We start from the raw sequence: 23,776 nt of genomic DNA on the forward strand, positions 1-23,776 counted from the left end.
TCAGTTTACTTCCTAATAAAGTATATTGTGAGTATAAGAGCAGCACCTGCAGTAAGTTTGGGATTAAAGTAAATGTTATGTCCATGGTCAAATTCCCATAAAATACTTGCTGATAGACTGGCAGAAATTAATCATCCAAATAATATCATTTATTATTATCATTTCAGCCTCCATAGAAATTCAAAGTGGAGGATAACATAGTACTTTGGACTTAACAATAGAGATACATGAATGGTTGTAAACAAAAGCATTAGGACTCATAAACCATTAAAAATGAGATTATTTTTAGGTCCTTGATACTATAAATGTTGAATCCATATTTTAATACAATTATGCTGGCACTGAGCATGCCAGTTGGCCATTGATGCCATTAGTACAATCCTAGAGTTTCATAAAATGTCATCTAGAAATTGCTGGCTTAGATAAATACGGGTGGTATTATTTCCTACAGGGTAGATGCATCTTACACATTGTGCTGTAAGAAGATAAAAGGTGCATTTATTTCAATAAGATGGGTGACAAAAAAGATAGTTTTTTTGTTCTATTTTGCTTTGTTTTGTTTTGTTTTTGAGATAGGATTTCAGGCTATGCATTTCAAGCTGGTCTTGAACTCACTAGGTAGCCGAGGCTGGCCTCAAACTCTGTAGTCCCACTGCTCAGTCTCAGTTTCCTTAGTCTCTTTATATATCAGTTTCACTTATTAAAACGGATTTTTGTTTATGGGTTATATAAGAATTAACTGAGTGTATCTCAATCTCCTTTTTTATTATTTTTATCTTTTTAGTTAACGGAAAAATAAATAAAAATAGCAGGATATATTATAGCAACCCACTTTGATTTCCTATTAACTTGATTTGAAACCCTGTATTGCTCTTACCGTCTTATTTTGACTGATTTTGCTCTATTCTGTTTTGCTTGATACTACCAAGTTTGAGAGTATAGGCAACAACTGTGAAGACAGTAAGATGCAATATGATGCCCATTCTGGTTTGACTATTATCTTCTTTTGAAGTCCTGTAAGGTCTCCAATGTTTGGTTTTATTGGTTTTGTTCTTTACTGTTTTGTTCAATTTTATTATAACTGATGATATAAGCAATTCTTTTTAAGATAGCAAGAAGCATTATGGTAACCATTATTGATCACCTTGCATTCTATTTTTATATAATGTACTATGTCCATCCTTTTGACTTGACTGACTCTGTTTTCTTATGTCACATTTGGTTTTATTGTCTTCAAAAAAAAAAGTAATAAGAACTGTGGGAGTAATAAAACCCAAAATGTGTAATTGTCATTGTACAAAGGAGAGGAAAGAAAGTGCTTTAAAGGATATAACTGCATGTATATTTAAGCATGTAAGATAGATAACCATATTACTAAGTTTTTGTTGGATCACTGAACAAAACTGTTTGCAGTCTCACTGTTTGAATGTCCACTTTATATGCTTTAATTTTGTAACTTGAACAACTATTTCTAAGATGACATTATGTAATGTATTAACTAGTGATTTCCTATTGTTTATTTTCTTTGAAATTCTGTATAACTTGTACCCTTTTTCTGTTTTTCTTTTTCTCTTTAAATAAAATTTTTTTAAAAGTTAACATAGGCACATAAACTATTCGTGCCGATGAATGCTCGTGTGTGAGGATGCAGGAAAGTAATGCATACACTTATGCATACTAAGTTTTCAATAAGACGACACAGCATCCCTTTAAGGTAGTGTGGATCTTTGAGACAGTTTGCTTATTTGCTAACGATTGTGTGACTCACTCCACAGAACAGGAAATCCATGTCATAAGGTGTTATGAAATGATTTCACATGTATCTGTCCTTATCTCATCTCCTAGTGACTTCTACCAGAGAAATATAACACACCCAGGGAAGCTCTTGGTGCAGTGTTTAGTAAATAAACACTATAATGTGCTTACTATGTAAAATTCATGAAAGAATCTCACCAACTGCTTTAACAGCTCTGCACCCACTGTCACCTGACACCAGGCTTCCAGCCTCCCTGGCCTTAAGTCATCCCTCCATTGCCTTCCAGACTTACGTCAACAGCATCTCCTTATTAGTTCATGTATCGATTAGTCAGTGAACTCACTTTCTGCTAATCCCATTTATGAGTCACCATCTTCCTACTCCTGTCTTATAACATGCCAGTCATGATGTTTTGAAACTTTTATATCACTGGTAGTCATATTTTCCGCAAGTAGAAAAGGTTATGTTGGATTATCACTAGATTTCTAGTCCCAAATGATTGGGTTATCTTCACTTGCACTGCCCAGAACTTTGGCAGGAACCAGAGATCCTCAGCAAAGGAATTTGAGGGTTTCTCTGTAACTTCTAATTTCAACCTTCTCCGGATTTTGAGGGATTCCAATCAAGAGCTATTTCTATGTGTTACTTTTCCTCTTCTCTGGGGGCTGAAGAATCAGTTCTTGCTATCTCCCAGAGAAAATGAAGGTTAATTCTGTGGTTTTTCCAATGTGGGCTGCTCGCAGGACTCCAGATTCATTACCAGTTGGAGATGTCTAATTAGTGCCTCTAACTTGACATAGCCTCATGTTCTAAGAAAGCTGAGAAAAATCCACCCCTTCTTGTCTTCTCCAGGTCAACAAATAGGAGCTGGAGTCACGGATGCCTCTCTCTTTGGTTATAGCTTGAGTCCTCTAACTGTTCTCCTGTGTTCTGCTTCTATTACTTGTTTGAGTTATATATTGATGCATGATAGGCCATCACAATATTTAGCCACTTGATAGAACTCACTATCTCACAGATTTTATGAGCCAGAAATCTGGGCACATCTACCTGGTCTTCCATTTATGAGGTTCTGACAAAATGGGCATCTGGTGTGAGCTGGGGCTGAGGTCGCATTTGAAGGTAGGACTGGGGAGACACTCACTTCAGAGCTCACATAACTGAGACCCAGGTCCTTACTGGCTGTTGGGCTGAGGGCTCCACTCCTGCTCGGCTGTCCACTTTCAGTGGTTTGCCATGTGGACTTCTCCAGAGTGGCCTTTTGCTTTACCAAAGAGTACAAATCAACAAAGCAACATGACACATATAGCCAGACATTATGTAATCACAGAAGTAGTGTCTCACTACCTTTACCGTGTTTGTGCATGCATGTGTGTGTGTGTGTGTGTGTGTGTGTGTGTGTGTGTGTGAAAAGCAACTCACAAGTCTTGCTCACATTTAAGTGAAGTGATTACATGACCTGGAGCCCCAAATACAGGAAACAAACTCACACCATCTGGCCTTCTGTGACTTCTGGTTCTTTCCCAAAGTCAAGTGACTATGAAAGATAAGTGTTTTGAGTTGATTCAGGTCAAGTGTCCTATGTGTTCTGGAAGAAGATCTTAAGAACATAGGGCTACGTGTATTCAAAGGGAGGGAGCACCCCATAGTGGAGTTAATGGCAATGTATCTTTCACCATAATAATTTTAAAAATTTAAATACACACTGTATTTTTCAATCACACCTCCTGCACCCAAGGTCAGCCTTTCACTTACATCAGTTTTGGTCTAATATCAGCCCTCAGAGAGGGCTTTATAGACAGTTCCATCATTGCTCTTTGCCTCCTGGTCCTCCTCTAGTTTTATTCTCAGTGTTCTTTATAAATACCTAAACTATTATGCACCATACTTAATTGTCTTTTTTTTTTTAACCACTAAAAAGGAGCTCTATGGCGTAAAGCCTGTCTGTGTTGTTCATGTGATGTGTGCCCACCTAAATAAAGGGGAAGTTCATCAGGACAAATGCAGCCCTGAGCAAGTGGGAAAAAAGAAAGTGCAGATCTCTTCGAATAATTGCAGGGCTGTCATCCAAAGGAGTAGACCAAAGTCCCCGTGTGCTGACCACTAGAGAGAGGTGTATCTTCCTTTAATTAAGCTGAGATCCCTTTCAAGGACAGGCAGGTCCCTTTCCTGCTGTCTTACTGAGCAACTTTCTAGCACTAACCCAGATTTATAATTGCCTTGTTCCAGGATCAGCCATGTCAGAGCGCTGGTGGGCAGAGAGGTTCTGATCACTAGAGTTGGCCATTCTTGCAGTCCTCAGCATTCCCGTGGCAGTTAGCAAAGCGACATGCCTGTTTGGCAGGCAGCACCACAACCTGCTTGCGTTTATGTAAATTTATAACATGAAAATTATAGACCTGAAACACCAGGGGTTCAGCTCTCACTGTGACTTTTCCTTCAAGAACTGGCAACTACCATAAAACACATCTAGAAGTTATGGACTTTATCCGTCACTGTTCTCTTGTGTTGCATAGAGAAGAATGCTGAGATTCGAATCCACATTTGTTTCCATGCAGTAATTGCAGATTTTAAAACTAACCTAATGAGCTTCAAGACTATACTTCGTTGCTGAGAAGAAAAGGAGACATTTCTGTTGTATTGGCCACAAAGTTTATTTTTGATGGACAGATTTTTTTATAGATGCACTGTAGCAACCTAACGCGAAAGTGCTGCTGAAAAAATTCTTTCAGTAGTTACCTAATAAAGCCTAAGCTGGCCAACTTCCATGCCCTTCAGGCTTCCAGAAATACAAACAGGAAGTTAACATTTCTGTAGTCATAATGATTCTGTAATAAAAGCTGAGGAGAAACAATAAAGCAGAAGGTCAAGATGAAAGCAATTGGCTTTTTATTAACATCTTAACACTAGATCAAAAGAGATTTTAAGGATTATAATGGAGCCAGAGTATAATTAGAAAAGTACTTGTAATCCAAAATGACTTTTATTTTTCATTTTGAAGTAAGGTTTTATTCGATCTTATGGTAAAGTATGAACTTACACAGAATTTCTGAATTCTATCAATTTGCACATTCTGCTGTGTCATCTCATGGATAACTTTTCCTAAATTTGTTTATTTCTAGTGCAAATATTCCTTCCTAATATAAGGTGCATGATTTATGGGGTTACTCATCCCATTATGGTAGGATATACATACTTCGTTTCGTGTAATGAATTCAGTGATTTGAAGCAAGTTGAACGAATTCTTTCAGGCACCCATACGGGTGAGATTAGACTTTATATATGAGCATAACTTACACTGGTAAACTTTTACAGGTGTTCCAACAGTTTTGACTCTCTTTTTCAAGTTATTGTATGTTCCAACCCTCTATTGACATTAGAGGTGAATTCCTAAGGGAGTTATAAGATACTTTGCCATGTATAAGGAAGGAAGAACTGAATTCTAAGAAAAGAATAAAGAGAATATTCTAATACTCAAGTGGAGGAAGCAGTCCTTGTCAAAAACAGCTGGCGAAGAAGAAGGTGTTAATTCTATAAGCTTTGGATTTTTCATTGTAATTTTGAGCTGACCAAGCTTTCATAAGGTCATGTCTTTGCTGGATTTTGAATAAGGTGCATAAACTGGCTAACTGTTGAAACTCAAAGAATTTGGACTATTTCATCTTAAGAGACCCAATTTTCATCAAATATACTTTATGATTTCAAGAATATATCTAGTTTCTTTAAAGGATTGTAAATACTGCGGTGACCACCCCAGGGAGAGAACCAGCCAGCATCTCCCCAGAGCCACACTATGTTGGAAATTAGGGTGCTGGGAAACCAAGCAACCCAGTCGCTTCCCTGGTAAGCAGCCATGAGTCTACTGGTGCACAGGCTGAGAACTCAACTTCCCACCTCCACCCCGCATTAGCAAATGGGAACCAGAGGTCTGAGCGTTTCTTGGGATGTTGGCCATTTGCAATATAGCAAATAGGGGGGGATTTCCTTCTGCCATCTCTTTGAGGCAAATATTGTTATCACTGTTTTGCTTTATTCTGATTAATTGTATGGCTCTATTCAATATTCTGTTTTGATAAGTTCTATAATATTCTGTATTTGGTGTGATTTTGCTATACCTGATTTAAAGAACAACTATTGTGAAGATAACTAGATATACTATGTTACCTATTGCTATTATCCCAGTAACCTGCTATGAAGTTCTGTACCAGTTTCACTGCACTGTCTCAATTGGCTTTCTTCTGTCTTGTTCTGTTGTATTTTACTACCTTCAAAATAATAAAAAAAATTTTAAAAAGGCTTTTAAATACCTTTATAACAGTTTCTAAGACTTCTACTACTTTAAAAATGTGCTAATCCCCAGGTATGATCCAAGTAAACTCTGGTCCAGTGATAACTCTTTATCCTTGTTTATGTTCCCACATGACTATTGTTATTGAAATGCAAATTATTGATGGAGAAACAACACTGATTTTGAAACTTTAGTAGCCACCGTGTATTCTGTAGATTACGTGCAATATGTGACATGTACATCTTTTTAAATCTGCATCTAGCTTGTCCTAGAGGGCACCTTCCCTTAGACTGACAAGAGGGTTTTATACTGCCATAGTCCTAATGGGAGTAAATCACAGTCTCTCACCTGAAATTAATACAAGCCTGGTATCCAGGGAATCAGTAGAGTGACTCTCCACTGACCATAGTTCAGATAAATTCAGGTACCCAAATAGACAAGTTGCTTTTCTGAACAGAAGAGTCCGGTGGCTGACACCAGCAGAAGCTGGGCCAGTCTCAGGGCAGTGTTACTGTGTCATGCTGAGCATTTCCAGGAAGCTGTGTAAGAAACGGTGTTAATGGAATGCTGCCCTCTTATGGTCCCACAAATGCCTCTGATGCCAAGCATGCAGTCTTGGTCTCTAGTTAGAGTAATCAATGGGACAATTTAAGAACCAGAGGGATCTGAAACATTTGATGGACACCTTCGTTTTACAAATTACAGAGTGGAGTTGCATGGCAGTGGGTCATATACAACGAGAGCACAGAGTAAGCCCACTGTGTCTCTCATTCTCATGCATTCTTGAAGACATTTTTAACTTTTGCTTTCAGAATTCAGCTATTTCAAGGGAGATCACAAAACAGCTACTTCATTTGAAGAAGCTGCAATAAGATAATTATATTACGCCAATACAGTGCCAAAGCCTCCAAATATTAGAAGGCTTCTTCATTTCTTCAAATCAGAGAAGGTCTAAGAAATCAAACTCTAATTCCAAAAGCTCTCAAAATTAAACTCAAAAACTCAATCCCATTTTTCAGGACATTTCTCTTTGTATTCTATTCAAATAATTCTTATTCATTTTTATCATTTGAAGAGTCACAGAATTAGTTGAATACTTTTCTGACTTATGTCAACAGTGATAGTTTTCATATGCAATTTCTGACAATGTTTGCTGTAACCTATTATTTATGTTTATTGTTTGCCATTATTTGTCACAAGCTACATGCTTCCTGTTCCTCTCTCTGGTCCTTCAAACTCATTCTTCTTTCTTTCTTTATTTATTTAAATAGAAAGAATCAAAAAATGGAGAAAAAAGGGTAGAAATAATGCAAAATTACAGAAAAATAAACAGTAAGAAATCACCAGTTGATAAGTTACATATTGTCATCTTAGAAATAATTGTTCAGTTTACAAAATTAAAATATGTAAAGTGACATTCAAATAGTGACACTGCCAACAGTTCTGCTCAATGATCCAACAAAAACTTGGCAATATGGTTATTAGTCCTACACACTTTTTTTTTTATCTTAAAGAGGGTAAGATTAAAACATATCAAAACATAACAAAACAGTTCATAAAGAAATAATTTAAAGAAATACAGATTTCAAAGCAAGTCCACTGGAGATCTTCACTGTTTATCTTATTGTCTCTAGTTTTCTTCCAAATAGTTGTCCCCATCTTCACACACATTAAATACATACTGCATATTATAGAACTAATCAAATCAGTACAGGATGATGAAGGCTTTTTAGGTCTTCAAGATCTGACATTGGGGAAGACAATAATTACTACCATAGTGTCTCTCATTCTCTTTGTAGTAGCTGTCCTTATTTTTATGTATACTGAAATTGAACTTAAGAGACTAGACTAATATCTCTGTCAACAATGAATAATAGTATTGCTAGATTTTATATCATAATGCTACAGAATTAACATTGGGTTTCTTAGTGTCTCTTCTTCTTCAAAGTATCTGTTTATTACATCTTGCATTATATAATCTGTTCCCGTAAATAGTTTAAAAAATTCTTCCCATGTGTGAATTTCTACGTGTATATCTATCCTCTCTGTATAGATCTTTCTTTGACAAGGCTGGTGATATTTGTCAAAAGATAAGATCAGAAATGTGAAGATTGAATTGGCTTTCATTTGTGATTGTAAAAGTGGGTAACATCTCATTATATAAAATTAGGTAGATGTTTGGATGAGCTGAATGGAAATATTTGACCTTATAGGTAGAAGGCTGAAGAAAGAAGAAACACACAAGAAAGAAGAAGGCCAGCTGGTTTTATTGATGTAACTTTCTCCTTAGAGGGTGAAAACAGGAGGTCGCCTTGTTTACCAGGCCAGCTCAGGTAAGCGGGCCCCTCCTGGTGAACCGCTATGAATCTCCTGTGTTTTGGAAAACCGGTCCTTCAGTTCAGTTGCACAAAATTTAGCATGAGCAACTCCATTCAAGAATAATTTGGAAGGCTGAGCCCTGTGTAGAAACTCAGTCAAAGCCTACCCTCAATAATCATTGGTTAATGTATCGGAAAATTACTTTTTATTTCCTTCTGATAAGGAGAGGCTGGTGTATCTCATTGATCTAGTCACTCCTAAAACTCAGTTGAGAAAGAAGAGGTATCCCCATTATCGACTCAAATCTACAAACTTTCCAGTATATGTAGGTATAATAAATCCAAATATCACTTAATTGTTTAGTTTTGGAGTTACAAGATGCGATCAAAGCATGGTGTATGTTTAAATGTTAATAATTAGTGAAGCAAAAGACACAAGACCGTCCACCCCCTTCCAAATACATACTTGCGGTTGGAAGTCGTTCTCGAAGCTTCCGGAAACAGTCCTGGAAGTTCTGTTTTGTGCCTTCAGCTGTGCTGTCATGGCCGCCCCATGTCCTAACTGGTTCAAAACATTGACCTTTTGTGGTCATTTTGATTTTTGGACAGGGCCAGGAGTTGCACAGTGCCAGGTCGGGCGATGAGGACCACTGTTGTGTTTTTACCAGCCCAGCTTTTAGTGCAGTGGCACTAAGCTGGAGCACTGACTGGGTGGTTTTTTTATCACATCTGATAAAGACATTGATGAAAGAGGACTTCCAAGACCTGCTTCAGAAATTAGCAAGAAAGATGAGAGAAGTGTGTTCAAAGTGAGGGGGAGGGGGATTAATGGCCTCCTGTCTTTTACTGGAATCATACTTTAAGTGTAAACATTAACCCTGTATTTTGATCACCCCTAGAATGTTCTACAGAGTCAAGTATGATTTAGGCTCCATGTAAGGCAAATAATATTTATAATTCAAACTCTACATACAGACTTGGCCAAGGTTCCAACATCTGAAGAGGAAAAAAATCCATAACCCGTATTTATGAAGGAAAATGTCTGCAGGAAGAAATTTTCTATACTTGTTATATTTTTCCACCTCAGTCCTCAAGATTAGACAATTATCATTTCGTTTTTGACATTTAGGTGCACAAACTCAAATGTCTGTAGGGTTACGTTAGCACAAGTGGAGTACACATTAAGTCCATACTTACCTGGTAACAGGAAGCTCAGCTGAGCGCTCTCTGTGTTCACCCCAAAGTCACAAACCCAATTAAAATAATCAACAGAACAAGCATTGTAAGACAGAAACAGAAACATGTCTTCAGTCTCCATGCAAGATAAATAAGGAAACAAGCGTGCTAAAAAGACAAGACAGCTGCAGAATCACGAACCCTGAACTAAGGCTCCGTGGCATCTTTTATGTTATTGAAGTTTTAGTTGTTTTCATGTTTCTGCCATATTTACCAATTTTAATTTGCTTTTAAAAACCTTGCATTTGGGGCTGGAGGTTTAGCTCAGCGGCATAAGCGCCTGCCTTGCAAGCAGGCAGTCATGAGTTCGATCCCCGGTACCGATAAAAAAGACAAAAAAAAAAAAAAAAAAAAAAAAAAACCTTGCATTTTATTTGGGTAGCTACTTTATGTTTCTAACATACTTTATGTTTCTATCCATTTTTATCTTTCAGGGTTCACTTTAAGAAAATGCCCCTTAGGATTTTCCCCTTAGGTTTTTCTTGTTATTAATGGTGACAAAATTTCACGTTTACTAAAGGTAGGAGAAAAAAAATGGAAGGGTAAGAGAAAAAAGAGCTCTTCACAGTGAGTTTGGGCCAAGTAAAAGGGAAGGAAAAATAAAAATAAAAATACACCCTACAGCATTGATTGGGCTACAGTGAAGAGGCTTGAGAGCCTCAATTTTTCAATAAATCACATGGTATATTCTTCGATCTTGAGCAAAAATGAAATAGTCTATAAAGTTATGTTCTTTTTCTTGGAATAACTCCTTTTCTTGGGAACATTTGCAGCAATTTTGAATTGGTTTCCATTTTTAAAACTACAGTCCTTTTATATAGCCAAAGAAACAAATATGGCAGCCAACTGTTAAAGAATGCGAATTCTCTCTCATTGAAAATCATTACAACATGCGTGGTTGCCAACTACTCTGCAAAACTTGCCCTTCTCCATGACCCTGTGTTGATCACTGACTGATTTTGTAAGGGAGTCTGAGAAATGCAACAGTGTTTTCCTGGCTCCCATAACAAGGGGAAACACAGCTTTCGAGCTGGGTGTGTGCTTGCCAAGGGAAGTCCCTGAGTGGTAAATGGTAGGGCACTGAAGCAGGAATTTATGAGCACATAGTCTCCTTTGCCACATGGATCATGAAATGCACATTTACTGAGTCAGAAGAACCAGCTGGAGACAAGCTCAAGCCTCCTTCTCCCTCTCCCGATCCCCAGATATGCCATATTGTTCTAGCAAAACAAAAGAAGGTGTTGTTTCAAAGGTCTTGATGTTACTATAAAATCTTGAAAAGTGTAGCTCAAAGCCATAAAAGCACAGTCCCTAACACGCGTCAGGTGGGAGCATATTCTTGGTTTCTCTAAGCTGCGAGGTGGCCCGGGAGGCTGCTGGAAATGTCCCTCAGGTACAGAACAAGGGATTGCCTGGGGGCCCACAGGTGGCTTAGCCTGAACCTTCTGCTTCCTCTCAGCCCTCAGTTGGGACAAGCAGGGACCAGCAGCAGTGACTTTCCCGGACTCCCTTGGAGGTAGAGGACAGTAAGCAAAGGCAGTGCTAAGAGACAGACTCCTGCAGGCTCTGCAGTGTCAGGAGAGGCTCACACCTGAGGACCACCAGTACCTGAGGAAATCTGATTTAGTGAGGGGCATCGGTATCAGCAAACCAAACACTGCATGACAAACACAACACAAATACAAAAATAGCACCGAGTTATTAGGACAGACCAGTAAGTTGACTTTCTCTAAAGTTTGTAACTAATAAAAATGTGCAGAAATATTGCAACTATAGAAAGGAAACAGGTGGGTAGATTGAAAAGTCACAGCTCATTCTGCAAATTCAAAATTGTAGTTATGGTCAAGGAAGCAGAATTAACATAAATGAGAAGTTCATTCATTAACTAGCTGGGAACCGAGCAAAGATGTTTTCTCTACTCAGCGAAATAGAACAATGAGATTGAAAAATGTAAGAGAAATGTTAATATCCCCAAATTACAAATATCCTCATTAGAATTCTAGAACAATGCAAAGAGAATGGATAGAAAGAAATATTCAAAGAAACAGTAGAAAAATATTTCCAGAGCTGAGAAAAAAAAAGAATTATGAAATTGAAAGTAATGATACAATCCTGAAAAGACGAATTAAAAAAGACCCAAAACTAAGCCAATATTTGGAAACAACACAAATGTCCATGCCTGGGTAAAGAGCTGAGCAAGTCTGGTGTGTACACACACAGTGGACCAGCATTCTTCATTGAAGGGAATGAGGTACTGATGCCTGCTATCGTATCAATAAGCCTTGAAAACTTGCTAAGTGAGAAAAATCGGTTGGAAAAGGACACACATACTGTGTGAATCCATTTATATGAAATATTTTAAATAGATGAATCGATCACAGCAGAAAACCCTGGTTCCCAGGTTCTGGGCCTGGTAGGAATAGGAACCAGAAGCTTAACAGGTATGGGATTTGCTGTGGTCTGAAATTCGAATTTTAGAATGTGATTCTTCCATGCAACGGTGTTGGGAGCTGGATAATTCAGCCCTGCAGACTCTGTCTTCATGGATTAATGCTGCTAGTGGGGGTAATGTGAGAGTGGGTTTATTGTAATGCGGAGGGCTGGGCACCTTCTTCCCTCTCTCCTCACCCTCTTACAATTGTGCCTCTGTCATGGGATGATGTCGCAGAAAGGCCTTCAAGAGATGCTGGACTTCCTAGCCTCCCAGACTGTAAGAAATATATATTTTTTCATTATAAATTATGTAGCCCACGACATTCTGTTATAGCAACACAAAACCGGCTTTTATTTTAGGGTGATGAACATGTTCCTGAACAAGGTGGAAGGTAAAGTTACATGATATAATGAGTGTAATTCTAGTTAGTTACACTCTTTGGGGTGGTTAATTTCGTGTTATGTCAATTTCACCTTAGTTTTTAAAGGAATAGGGGACCAAAGAAGAGCACGCTGTCCCATGCTTGAGGGACATGTGGACTGCTCATAGAACTGTGCCTGATAAAGAAAACAAAACTCTGCTCCAATTTGGGGAGAGCTTTAAAGCTCTGTGTTTACAGAATTCTGAAAGTTTCCAGGTGAAAAATAGATAACTCACAAAGGGACACAAAGATTGATGACAGATTCTTATCTAAAAACAAAAAACTACGTTAAAGAAAACATATAAACAACGTTTTCAAAGTGCTGAAGACAAGATCAGGAGCGTTGGGTTTTATCTTCAGATCAACTATAATTCGTGTGAATTGCACAATAATGGCAGGTGGAGTCATTAAAGACCTGGGGAATTTAACGCACATCTAAGAGGTCTATTGATGTAATAGTTGACCAAAAAGTTTTAAGTTCTTAGATTTTTTATTAGTAGTTGGTGATATATTACATTCATTATGGAGAGTTGGTACATGTCCACATCTTGATTCTGTTTTATTTAGTGTTAGTTGTATTTTATCAGGCACATAATACGCAGAGGAACCCACAGAAATGTTTCTTAAGAGTAAATACTGCTCTCCAGTCACCACCAACAGGCAGAGCTTGAAGTCATCGTGCCTTACAACAAGAAGGTAAAATCTGAGCTAATTTATCTTCAACTATTTTTAAAAATTTTTTTTTATTTTAAAAAGATTAAGATAAAAGAGGACATGACAGCTATTTTGAAGAAAACAAGATGTTATAATAGCTAGTGCTGATTTAATATCATCTTGTTTTGAAGTCCAACCTATTTTCTTAAACTCACTGGAGAACTAGGATTCTGTGGTAAACTGTCACCATGAAAAAGTCTGGAAAAAAAAGATCCTTCCAGAGATGGTGCTGCTGGAGCCGTACACTGACAGGAATATTTAAGCAGTAATTTTCATAAATTGTTAGTGGTTGATTGTAAAAACCAGTGGGGTGAGAAATGATAGGGACTCAGCCTTCAGGGTTTCCTACTTGTTTGTGGGGTTTTCTCTCAGGGACAACATCATCAGCTTCTCAGAGTGAAGAACTGAGAAAGATTCCTTCACGCTTCTAGCGCAGGAAAGAGCTTCACTGAGAAGGATGCCACAGCCTTCTCCTAAGCAAAGGCATTACCCACCAACACAGCACGACTGGGGTTCAACCCAAACTTACAACGCATGCTCAAATCAAAAACAAAAAAAGTTTTAAGAGACAAAACATTAATTTGAATCAGACTCACATGTCACTTAGGGACAGAGACTAGAAAACAACTGTAATGAATATTAAAGGAAAAAGTAAACAGCAAAAAAGAACAGATGGGTGGCACAGGTAAAGAGCTGGGTGTGCCAAGAAAGGGTCGAATGGGAATGTTAGAAATCAAACCCAGAGTGATAGCAAAGGACAGTGATTCCGACGGGCTCATTGTAGACCAGAGGCTGAGAAACAGATACTGAAAATAGATTTACCATTTCCGAAGACAGAACACAAGGAATAAACAATGCGTAAAAGAGACCAGAATATCCCAAACTGTGAAACAACATAAAAAAGTGGAACACGGCTGGAATTACAACAGCAGCACGAAAAGACAGAGAAAATAGAGCAGACGAGATAGTTTTCAGTAATCACACTCGGGAGCCTTCCAAAATTAATGACAGACACCAAGCTGTTGGGAGCCGCGGCCGAGCCCGGTCGCCTTACTTGGCGGACGTGAGGCCTGTAGGAAAGAGCAAAGCCTGAGCTAGATTACCCCTCCCATCGAGTGTGCTAAGATGGCGCTTATCTCCTGCTTCCTGCTTGGTAAACAACCCACCCTGTAAGATCTCCTGCTTCACAACCCGCCCTGTAAGATAGTCTGCCTAGCAACAACTGATGTTAGCCAATCAGCCCGCATCGCGCGCTTTGAACTGATTGGCCACTGTAACCCTATAAAAGTGAGTGCCTCTCCCGCCACGAAAGAAGAAGCAGAAGAAGCACGCAAGGAGCCGCGGGGAGCGGACCAACAGAGGCTTCGGCCGGGAGGATTCCCGGGGCAGGCTGTACGGAGAAGGAAAATAAAAGAAAAGGTTGTCCACTGCCAGACTTTGTTGTGTGTCCTTCCTGCCGGCCGGGAGTGACACCGACACCAAGCCACAGATGTGGGAAACATAGAGAGGAACAAGCAACATTTAAAAGCAAAACATACAGACACACTACGGACAGACAGACAGACACACACAGACACACACACACAAATGTGCATCCAGGGAAAACTTCAAAGTGCTAAAGACAAGGAAGAAAATTACTTTTCTGAAAAGTCTCAGATTATATCAGTGTGGCGGTAGCATGTGGTGAAGGGAAAGGGAAGTAAAATGTTTTTTCTTGACGGAAGGCCGTGTACAGATTGGACGGCGATGGAATTCATAGACTCTGTGCGTGCACGTGCGTGTGTGTAGGTAAGCAGCAGAACTGTGAGGACAGCGACTTGGAGTCTACAATGGGGCACATAACTTCTACATTATGAGAGGAAAAAAGATTTTTAAAAAAACTTATCAAAAGCTATTTTACATTTATACCATGGAATTCGAGGCCATTTGAAAGGGCGACAGACATTCACGCTCACTGCAATCAAAATATCTTATTTCTTATTTTTCATTAAAAGACTATGTATTCCATGTGTATATGCCTAGCAATGAACAATAAATGTTGGGAATATAAATGTACCAAAAAAGAAGAATAGAAAGGAGAAAGAACATTTTCCCAGCCCATACTAATATATATTTATATACAAGTAAGATATATATCTTCCCATAAAGATAAATAAAATTCATGCATATTAAGATATAGAGATTCAAACAGTATAATACGAATACATAAAGATGTATTCAAACAAATATATTTGAATATAGCAGTATAATTTGAAAAATGATTTTATCAAAACGGCTGGCATCTCTGAATAGATAACTGCAGAGTGCTGAAGACCATGCCTTTTTTCTGAAAATAGAAAGATTAATCTTAATTTCCCAACCTCACTGTAAGTGGAAGGACAAAGTTAACACACACTAATGCGTTCGAATACAATTTTTTTCTGTTGAAACCTTCCAATGTCCAGTTAAGAGACAGAGCTTCTAAGGGGAAAACTTCGCTCCCACAACACAATCTTCATTTTGAAGAGCAAAGAAATGGCACTATGTGATCCGCTGGCCTGGAGATCTCCTGTGCCCCACAAGTACCGTGTGAAACCGTGAGAGGGCCGCAGTCCCAGAGGGCTGTGGGCCATCAGATCAGCCACGTGTGACTTCTCTCCAGTGGGCCTTGGTCAAGATATGAGCAGAGTAACCAGAGCTAATGGGAAAAGCTGTCCAGGGGGAAGTCATCTTTAGAAAGGACACATTGGGACAGAGCACTAAAAAGGCTGGAAACACCACCAACCCGAAGTGCCTGGGCTCCTTTGGTTTAGAATTCAGAATGGCACAATGCTCTTTGATGTCCTTAGAAGTATTGATAACCTTACAATTTGGGAAACACAAGGAAAAGTGCCTTAGTCTCCATTTATTTTTACACATTATTGATCATGTATTAAATGTACCAATTTCGTGCATTTTAATACATGTGTAGAAGTTCGTATATTGTGTATAATCGGGAACCTATGCTGTGTAGCGTTAAGACTGGGCTCTGAAGACGTGATGCCAGCACTATGTCCTGGCAATGTGACGTTTGCCAAACACTTACTTCCTTAGGTCTTGATGACCTCAGTTATACAGTGGTGACAGATTGTGTTCCTGTCATTGAGTTGTTGGAGGATTGCATGAGATACAGCAGATAACCTCTCTGGCACAAATCCACACCAAGGGAAATAGCCATTAAAATAAAGTAGTTCTTCCCCTCTGGATAAGATCTCTGAGACCTAGAGAGGAAAGGTAATGGAACAAGAAGTTTCCAATTAGTGGATAGGATTAGTAGACACAGAATGGAAACCCAGTGGCGACTAGCTCCCAAACCCCTGGCATATGAACTCACGGAATACATTATTTTGCAAACATTTTGTATGGTTTTTTTATTCTTCCACTTGGACATAAACTCTGTGGCAGCTTAACTAAGCACCCCAAATCAGTGCATTGGGTATATGTGACAAATAGTGTTAAAGAGAGGAAATTGACATTTATAAAGAATTTAGCAAACATCTGCCAGAACCAGGGCCAGGTGCTGAGACAAATTATATTTATATTTAATCCTTACAAAAAGTCCTAGAGGCTGGTGTTATTTTCCCTGTTACATAAATGTTGTTTAGAGAACAAAGTCTTCTTTCCTTAGACTGTGCACTTCCTTGGGGAAGATATGCAGTAACTGATAGAAGGATTTTAAAATCAAACTTGGTAAGAAACATGGTTCTGCTACTTATGAGACTATGATTTTTTGAATCATTAAATGTCTCTGAGTCACATCTATAAAATGCAAATAGGAAATATAGCCTACATCAGTGAATAAGTATATGAAATGAAGCAGAACATTTAAAACCCTCTGCTGAAATCACAGTAAGCAGTCTATAAATGTTAGCAATTATTATTATTATCGCTGTTAATATGAATTTGGATAGTCAGCTGGAGAGAAAGACCATTATTAAATTGTAGCCGAACTGCGAGTGTGTCCTTTAACATAAGAGGCTTCTGCTCTAACGTGGAAAAGCTTTGGAGGTCAATTGTACAGGAAATTGAATCAGTTTAAATAATTCCATTGGACATGCCTGCTCAGAATAATCATTATTTCTATAAAACTGGTGGTAGAGCATGGTAGGTGATAATTTTAAGACATTACTTCCTGACAAGAGAATGGCCAGTAGGATGATGGGAACAGGCGGCTTGCAATCTATGGATAGAAATCTGTATCTACAAACATTTCCTCTCAGGGCAAAGGCTTTGACCTCCACCAGGACAATGAGGCCAAATCTACCTAGGTTTTTGTCATCATTTGGTGATTGTACTTCAGAAATTCAAAATCCTCTGTGGAGGGAAACTCCACACATATTTCATCCCATTCAACTTTTAGAGACAATGATAAATGACCCTTTTTTTTTTCCAGAAAGATCAGGAAATCAAGGTTGCTAGTTATAATCAAATATATCTTCCATGTCCCAAATTGCTTTAAAGCTAGACCATTTAGATCAAACATTATCCTATAAATAAGTAACATAAAACTTTCTGTAAGTACAATATTAACTTTGGTTATTCTAAAGTCACATTACAGTCTTGCTGTATCCCATTGTTACCACTGTAAACTTTATTTGTTATGACATTGTATATTTCAACCCAGAAATACAAAGATCTGTGCCAAGATGGCATGCGCCACACTGGCACTCTGTGAGTCCCTTGTGTAGGGGGCTTTGAACAAAAGACTATTTGCCCAGAAGTTTACCAAACAGGAACCACAGTGGAAGAGAAGTGTCAGGACGGATGTTTGCAAGGGGTGATGTGTTGGTTTGCTAGGGCTGTCCTAAGGGTACCACAAGCTGGGTGGTTTGAGCAAGAGAAATGTATCTCCTTACAGTTCCAGAGGCTAGAAGTATCCTATCAAGTGCCATCCGTGCTTTGGAAAGTGCTGATCTTTTCTGGGGTTTCCTTGTTGGCTTCCAGACTGTCTTGTCCCTGAGTTGTCACCTGGGGTTGCCTCTCTTTTCTCACCAGGGCTGCAGTCATGTTGAATTAGAGTCCACTAATGGCCTCATGCACCTTTCCATTCCTCTTGAAAGGCTCTGTTTGTCCTATATGGACAGCTACTTTCTAAGACATGGGAATTAGTCCCTCAAACTATGAATTTTGAGGAGACACAGTTTACCCTGGAACAGTGATTTGTGCAGAATGACTTAAGATCTTAAAGATTCAGAACTGGTCAGCTGATTCCTCTGGTGGAGGAGGCTGCATGTGGAATGGGTATCCAGCTCCAGCACTTGGGCTCGTGGTTGGGTCAGATGCTCTCTCAAATCTGCCTGGATCAAAACTGGGAATAGGTTGGTTTATATAACTGAATATTTCAAAAGAAAAGGCTGTATTAGGAACTTGATTAGGGGCTGAAATAACATTATTATATCTTGGATTCTCTTTTTTACATCTCTCCCATCCTCTTTCCCCATCTCTTAATCCTCTCATGGTTGAAAGTTGGCTACACGCAGCTCTTGTGCCTTCGAGACTTCGTGTTTAGTGGTGTCATGGGAAAATCTGGTTAACCTGTTTGTTATCTGAGAACTGGCAATAGGCATCCTATACAACAAAAGTGGATTTTAAATGACAAGAGTGATGAAGCATAAAAATAGGTGAACTGCTGGCTCTGGATATGAAAGTGTCCATTTACTGACAGAAGGATTTATAAAAAGTGTATTTCAACGTTTACTTGGGAAAAAATTAATAGTAGTGAGAGTACTTATTTAGTGCTTACTATTTTAACAACTCCTCTGATGTATATTTATGCTTATTTAAAGCACACATTAGGTACAATTATTACCACCATCATACAGATTGGAAAATAAAGTCTCCCAAAGAAGTGTTACTTCCCCAAGGTAGCCCAGAACACAAGAGCCAATCAGGAGGCCAAAACAGGACTGTAATCTTTGGGGTGCCCATGTACACTTTCCACTTTATGTTTTGGCTTTGACATGTTAGATAGCAGAGTGGAACCCAGCCGGAGTTTAGTAATTCCTATATGACAGAAGTGTTGGAGAGGAGATGGAATCACTATTCTCTATTTTAATTTTGTACATGTACTAGACAGATCCGCTTAACCAACTTCAATTTGAAAGTTATCCTCCAAATTTAATATACGATGGTTCTTTGCATAAACAGCACTGGCTCAGGAAGTCTTCACAATGAACTGCGCGTTAACTTTATTAAGGACTTGTTATCTTAGGTCAGTGTGGGTAAAACGGGTTTGGTGAGGGGAAGGAGTCACAGAAGGCTTCTTACCCTCTATGAGCTATGAGTTCTAGCTGATGACTGTGTTACTGCACAACCACACCAGCTATTGAGCTTTGAACCTAAATAAACACAACCCAGCCAGTATTCACAGTGTGCTGTCTTTATTCAGGGAAGTACTATTTTTTTCTGAGTCCACTTTTTTTTTTTTTTGACTACAGAATTCAGCTAAGGTGTAGGTCTTCCCCTGGAATTTGAGCAGGATGCCTTGCATTTGAATGCCTGTGCCAGTTTAGTGGTCTTCACCAAAAATAGCTTGGCCTTTTGACTCACCCAGGCTGCCAGTAAACTCTGTTTTTTTTAAACCCCTCTCCACAGATACGTTAAATTTAGTAACAACACGTCAGTGCATTCCGAATTGGATACAACCTTGCATGCGTTTTAGTTTGAATGTCCTTGTCATCTGTTCATATGTGGGACCAGGGGCAGGAAGAGTCTGGATGATTAACGAGCTTAGCCTCACAGGTGAGCCAAGTAAGGAAACTGAGGCCCAGAAGGGCTGATGACTCACATCATTCCGTACTGCTGGTAAGGGGCTCCTGGTCCATGAAACCAGGGTGTCTTCCACCAGAGTCACAGCAGGAAGTTTGATGGGTTGGGATGAAGCTCTTTCCCTTCAAAAGTAGTTGGGGAGTGGGCAGTGATGCAACCTCCACCCACTGCTGAATTTATGGGATTTTCATATTGATATATTACCAAGAAGGAACACCCAAGGACCAAAGAACACCATCTCAGGAAATCAAACATGTATTTGAATACTCAGATGTGGTCAGGTGTGGTCCCCTTCTCTTCCCCTCCTCTCCCTTCTCTTCTCTCCTTTCCCCTCCCCTTCCCTTCCCTTTTTGAAACTGTGGTAAGAACTCTCAACACAAGATCCACTCTCTGAGTAACTTCTAAGGTGTGTAATGCAGTATTGCTAACTGTAGTCCTAGTGGTGTACAGCAGACCCCTAAAGTTCACTCGCCTTGCAGTACTGACACTTTACTCTTGTGGAGCAGAAATGCCCAACCCACAAACTTTTAGTAATGTTGTTCTCTCTGCTTCTATGACACCGTCTTTTAAATACCTCATATAGATGGAGTAGATTTTTCATTCTGTGTTCAAATGGTTCCAATTAGAACGATGCCCTCAGGTTCCACACATGTTGTTACATATGGCAGGACCTCCTTGCTTTCTAAGGATAGATGACATTGTATCGTCTACAAACCAGGCAGTCTTTCAGGTCCTTCCTGCCCTAGTGTCCTCTGGTACAAAGGATAAGACAGATTTTAAAGCTAAAAGACACTCGGGGTTGTAACATAGCATGTCATCCACAGGTAGATGTTTACATGGTGTCCACACCCTGGCTTTTGTGAATAATGTTGCAGAGAGCACAGGGCTACATGTGTCTCATTAAGGCCCAGATTTTAATTCCTCTGGATAAATATCCCAAGCTGAGATGGTTGGATCACACATCAATTATATTTTTAATTTTGTTGAGGTATCTCCACGTTGCACTAAAGTACATTCCCACCAGATGCTAACGGGGTCCAGCTTCTTTATAGCTACCCCAGAAACCTTCATTATCCTCTCCTACCGGCTTTTTAAAAAAATGGGCATAAAGTAACATCTCTGCATGGTTTTGATTTGCATCTTCCCACTGATTACTGATTACTGAGCATCTTTTCAATGACCTTGGCTATTTTGTGCATCCGATTCAGAGAAATTTCTATTGAAATCCTTTGCACAGCTTTAATTAGACTGTTTTTTGCCTGTGTATTTTCTTGGTTTGATATTGAGCTGTAGGGTTTCTTATGTATCTTGGATATTAAGGCTTTATGAGATTTATGGTTTGCAGGCATTTTCCACATTCCAGAAGGTGTCTCTTCTCTGTCGACTGTTTGCTTGGCTGTGCAGAAACTTTTTACTTTGATGTGGTTCCACTTGCCTCTTTTGCTTTTGTTGCCTGTGTTTTGGATGTCATATCAAGAAATAATTGTCAATACCGAGATCATAAGAGACTTTCTCCAATGTTTTCTTTCCAGGAATGGTAGTTTCAGGTCTTAAATTTACATCTTTCGTCCATTTCAAGTTGTTTTCTTTTGTGGATGATGTAAAGATCCAATTTCATTCCTTTGCATGTGGATATCCTGTTTTCTCAGTGCCATTTGTGAAAGATGCTGTCCTTTCCCTGTGGTGTATTCTTGACACCCTTGTCAAAAATCAGTTGTACAGTACAGTCTTTCTTTGATATCCGTTGGGGATTGGGCTCCAGGGTATTCTGCAGAGATGAAATCTGAGGATATTCATGTTTTTCAACTCAAGCATGCTCTCCCTCATACATCAAATCATCTCCAATCACAAAATATCTAATAAAATTTAAATGCTATGTAAGTGTCATTGTGTTATATTGTTTAGGGAATAATGACAGGAAAGAAGTCTCTGCATGCTCAGTACAAATGCAATTTTCAAAAATGTATTTGATCTGTAGTTGGTTGAATCCATGGATATAGAACCTGCAGATATGGTGGGCTGATTGTGTATGTGCGAGCTTATGTGTAAGCTTTCTATCCTGCTCATTGGTTTTCATGCCTGTCCTATACGAGTGATGTAGTGGTTTAATTACAGTAACTTTGATATTTTGAGATCAGAAAATGTGATGTTATTTGCTTTGTTCTTCTTTTCAAGATTGCTTGGCTATTCATAGTCCTTCATCTCATGTGAATTTTAGAATTTGTTGCTATTTATGTAAAAATATCTTTGGGATTTTGATAAGGATTGTATTGGGTCTGCAGATTCCTTTGGGCAATATGGAAATTTTAATATTATGTTAATTCAATTCATGAATGTACATGTCAATTTATTTATTCTTCAGTTTCTTTCATTTTCTTTCATCTTTCAGTTTTCCTTCATAGTTTTCACACATTTGCTATAAATCCTCAAAGACACTAAGAATAAAAGCAAATTACCCCACACTATGAGGGTCATGTACGTAGAGCCTATTGGGGACACAACGCACGGTGGGGAGGAGCTGTTAATCTTTGTTTCTTTAAAATCAGAAACAAAGCAAGATTCCCCCACTCATCACTTCTCTTTAGCATAAATACTGGAAGCCCTAGACAGAGCAATGAAACTAAAATAAAATAAACTCAAAAGCATCCAAGTCAGAAAACAAGTGAACCTTACATTCCTGCTTGTGAATCACATGATCTGATACACAGAAAACCTTAAAAACTCTGATATGCCACTATAAAAATGATATAAGCAACTAAGTTAGATAAAATATTACAGGCAGTCAGACAGGGCTGGGCCCTCGAAGGAGCCATTGCTGAGGACAGGATACCTTGCAGCTATGGGGGAGACAGGTACCTCTGCTGTGGGCCAGACCTCAAGACAAAAGACAAAACAAATGCACCCACACACTTCCTAAGGATAAGCATCAGGGACTGATATTCTAAATAGGAACACATCACCTGAGGAAGTCAGGAGGAGTCACTAACCCTGACCCCCTCCGGGAAGAGCCCCTGTTTGGTATTCATGTCTGCTTCCCTCTTTGACACCGATTTAATCAATTTTACCTGAGCAGTTTTATACATGATCTTATGGTTGACCATAGTTCTGTCCCAACTAATGCCTACCTTGCAACTTCCCATTTTTCCACTTCTTGGACCTCCCTCACCTTGTGGTTTTGCTCTACATAATCCCTAGAAAAGGCAGGCTCTTCGATGGCCTAGTTGGAACCCCTTCTGGTATAGATGCTTTCTTTCCTCCAATAAACATACCCTGCTTTTAACCTCCATTGCTCCTAAAATTCTTATCCTTTACATTGAACACATTTAATAAAATTGTAGGATACAAAACCACCAATAGACTATTAGTGCATTTTTCTACACTAACAATGAGCTATCTAAAAAGACAATTTAAAAACAATCCTATTTACATAGCACTACAAAATAATGAAATAATTAGAAATAAACTGGAGTAAGGAGGTAAAACATTGGAGCTCTGAAAACGAGTGACTTTTTAAATGGTCCCTGGGAAAGAAGCTACCTCATGGTTGCCAGTTTTTGGAGCTCTTTGCTAACCCTTGAGGCACCCCGTGGCTGGTCTGGGGCCTCCCACATTGGTAGAGACCCAGCAGCGCTGTTTCACACAAGGAAACAACGTTAGAACAGACCATCTCATCCACAGTCACAGCGGATCCAGCTGCGCCAGCTCATGGGCCCCAGGGTAGTTCTTGCCCCTCTGCTGGAACCCAGCTGGCTGCTGTCAGGGCTTAATGAGGCCACCAGTGGTGACTTCGTGTCCAGTGGATCAGTGGACTTCATTCTGAGGA

Source organism: Cavia porcellus, unplaced genomic scaffold (genome assembly GCF_034190915.1).
Source record: "Cavia porcellus strain 051 isolate PalLab524CR breed Dunkin Hartley unplaced genomic scaffold, mCavPor4.1 scaffold_10, whole genome shotgun sequence".
NCBI lineage: Eukaryota > Metazoa > Chordata > Mammalia > Rodentia > Caviidae > Cavia > Cavia porcellus.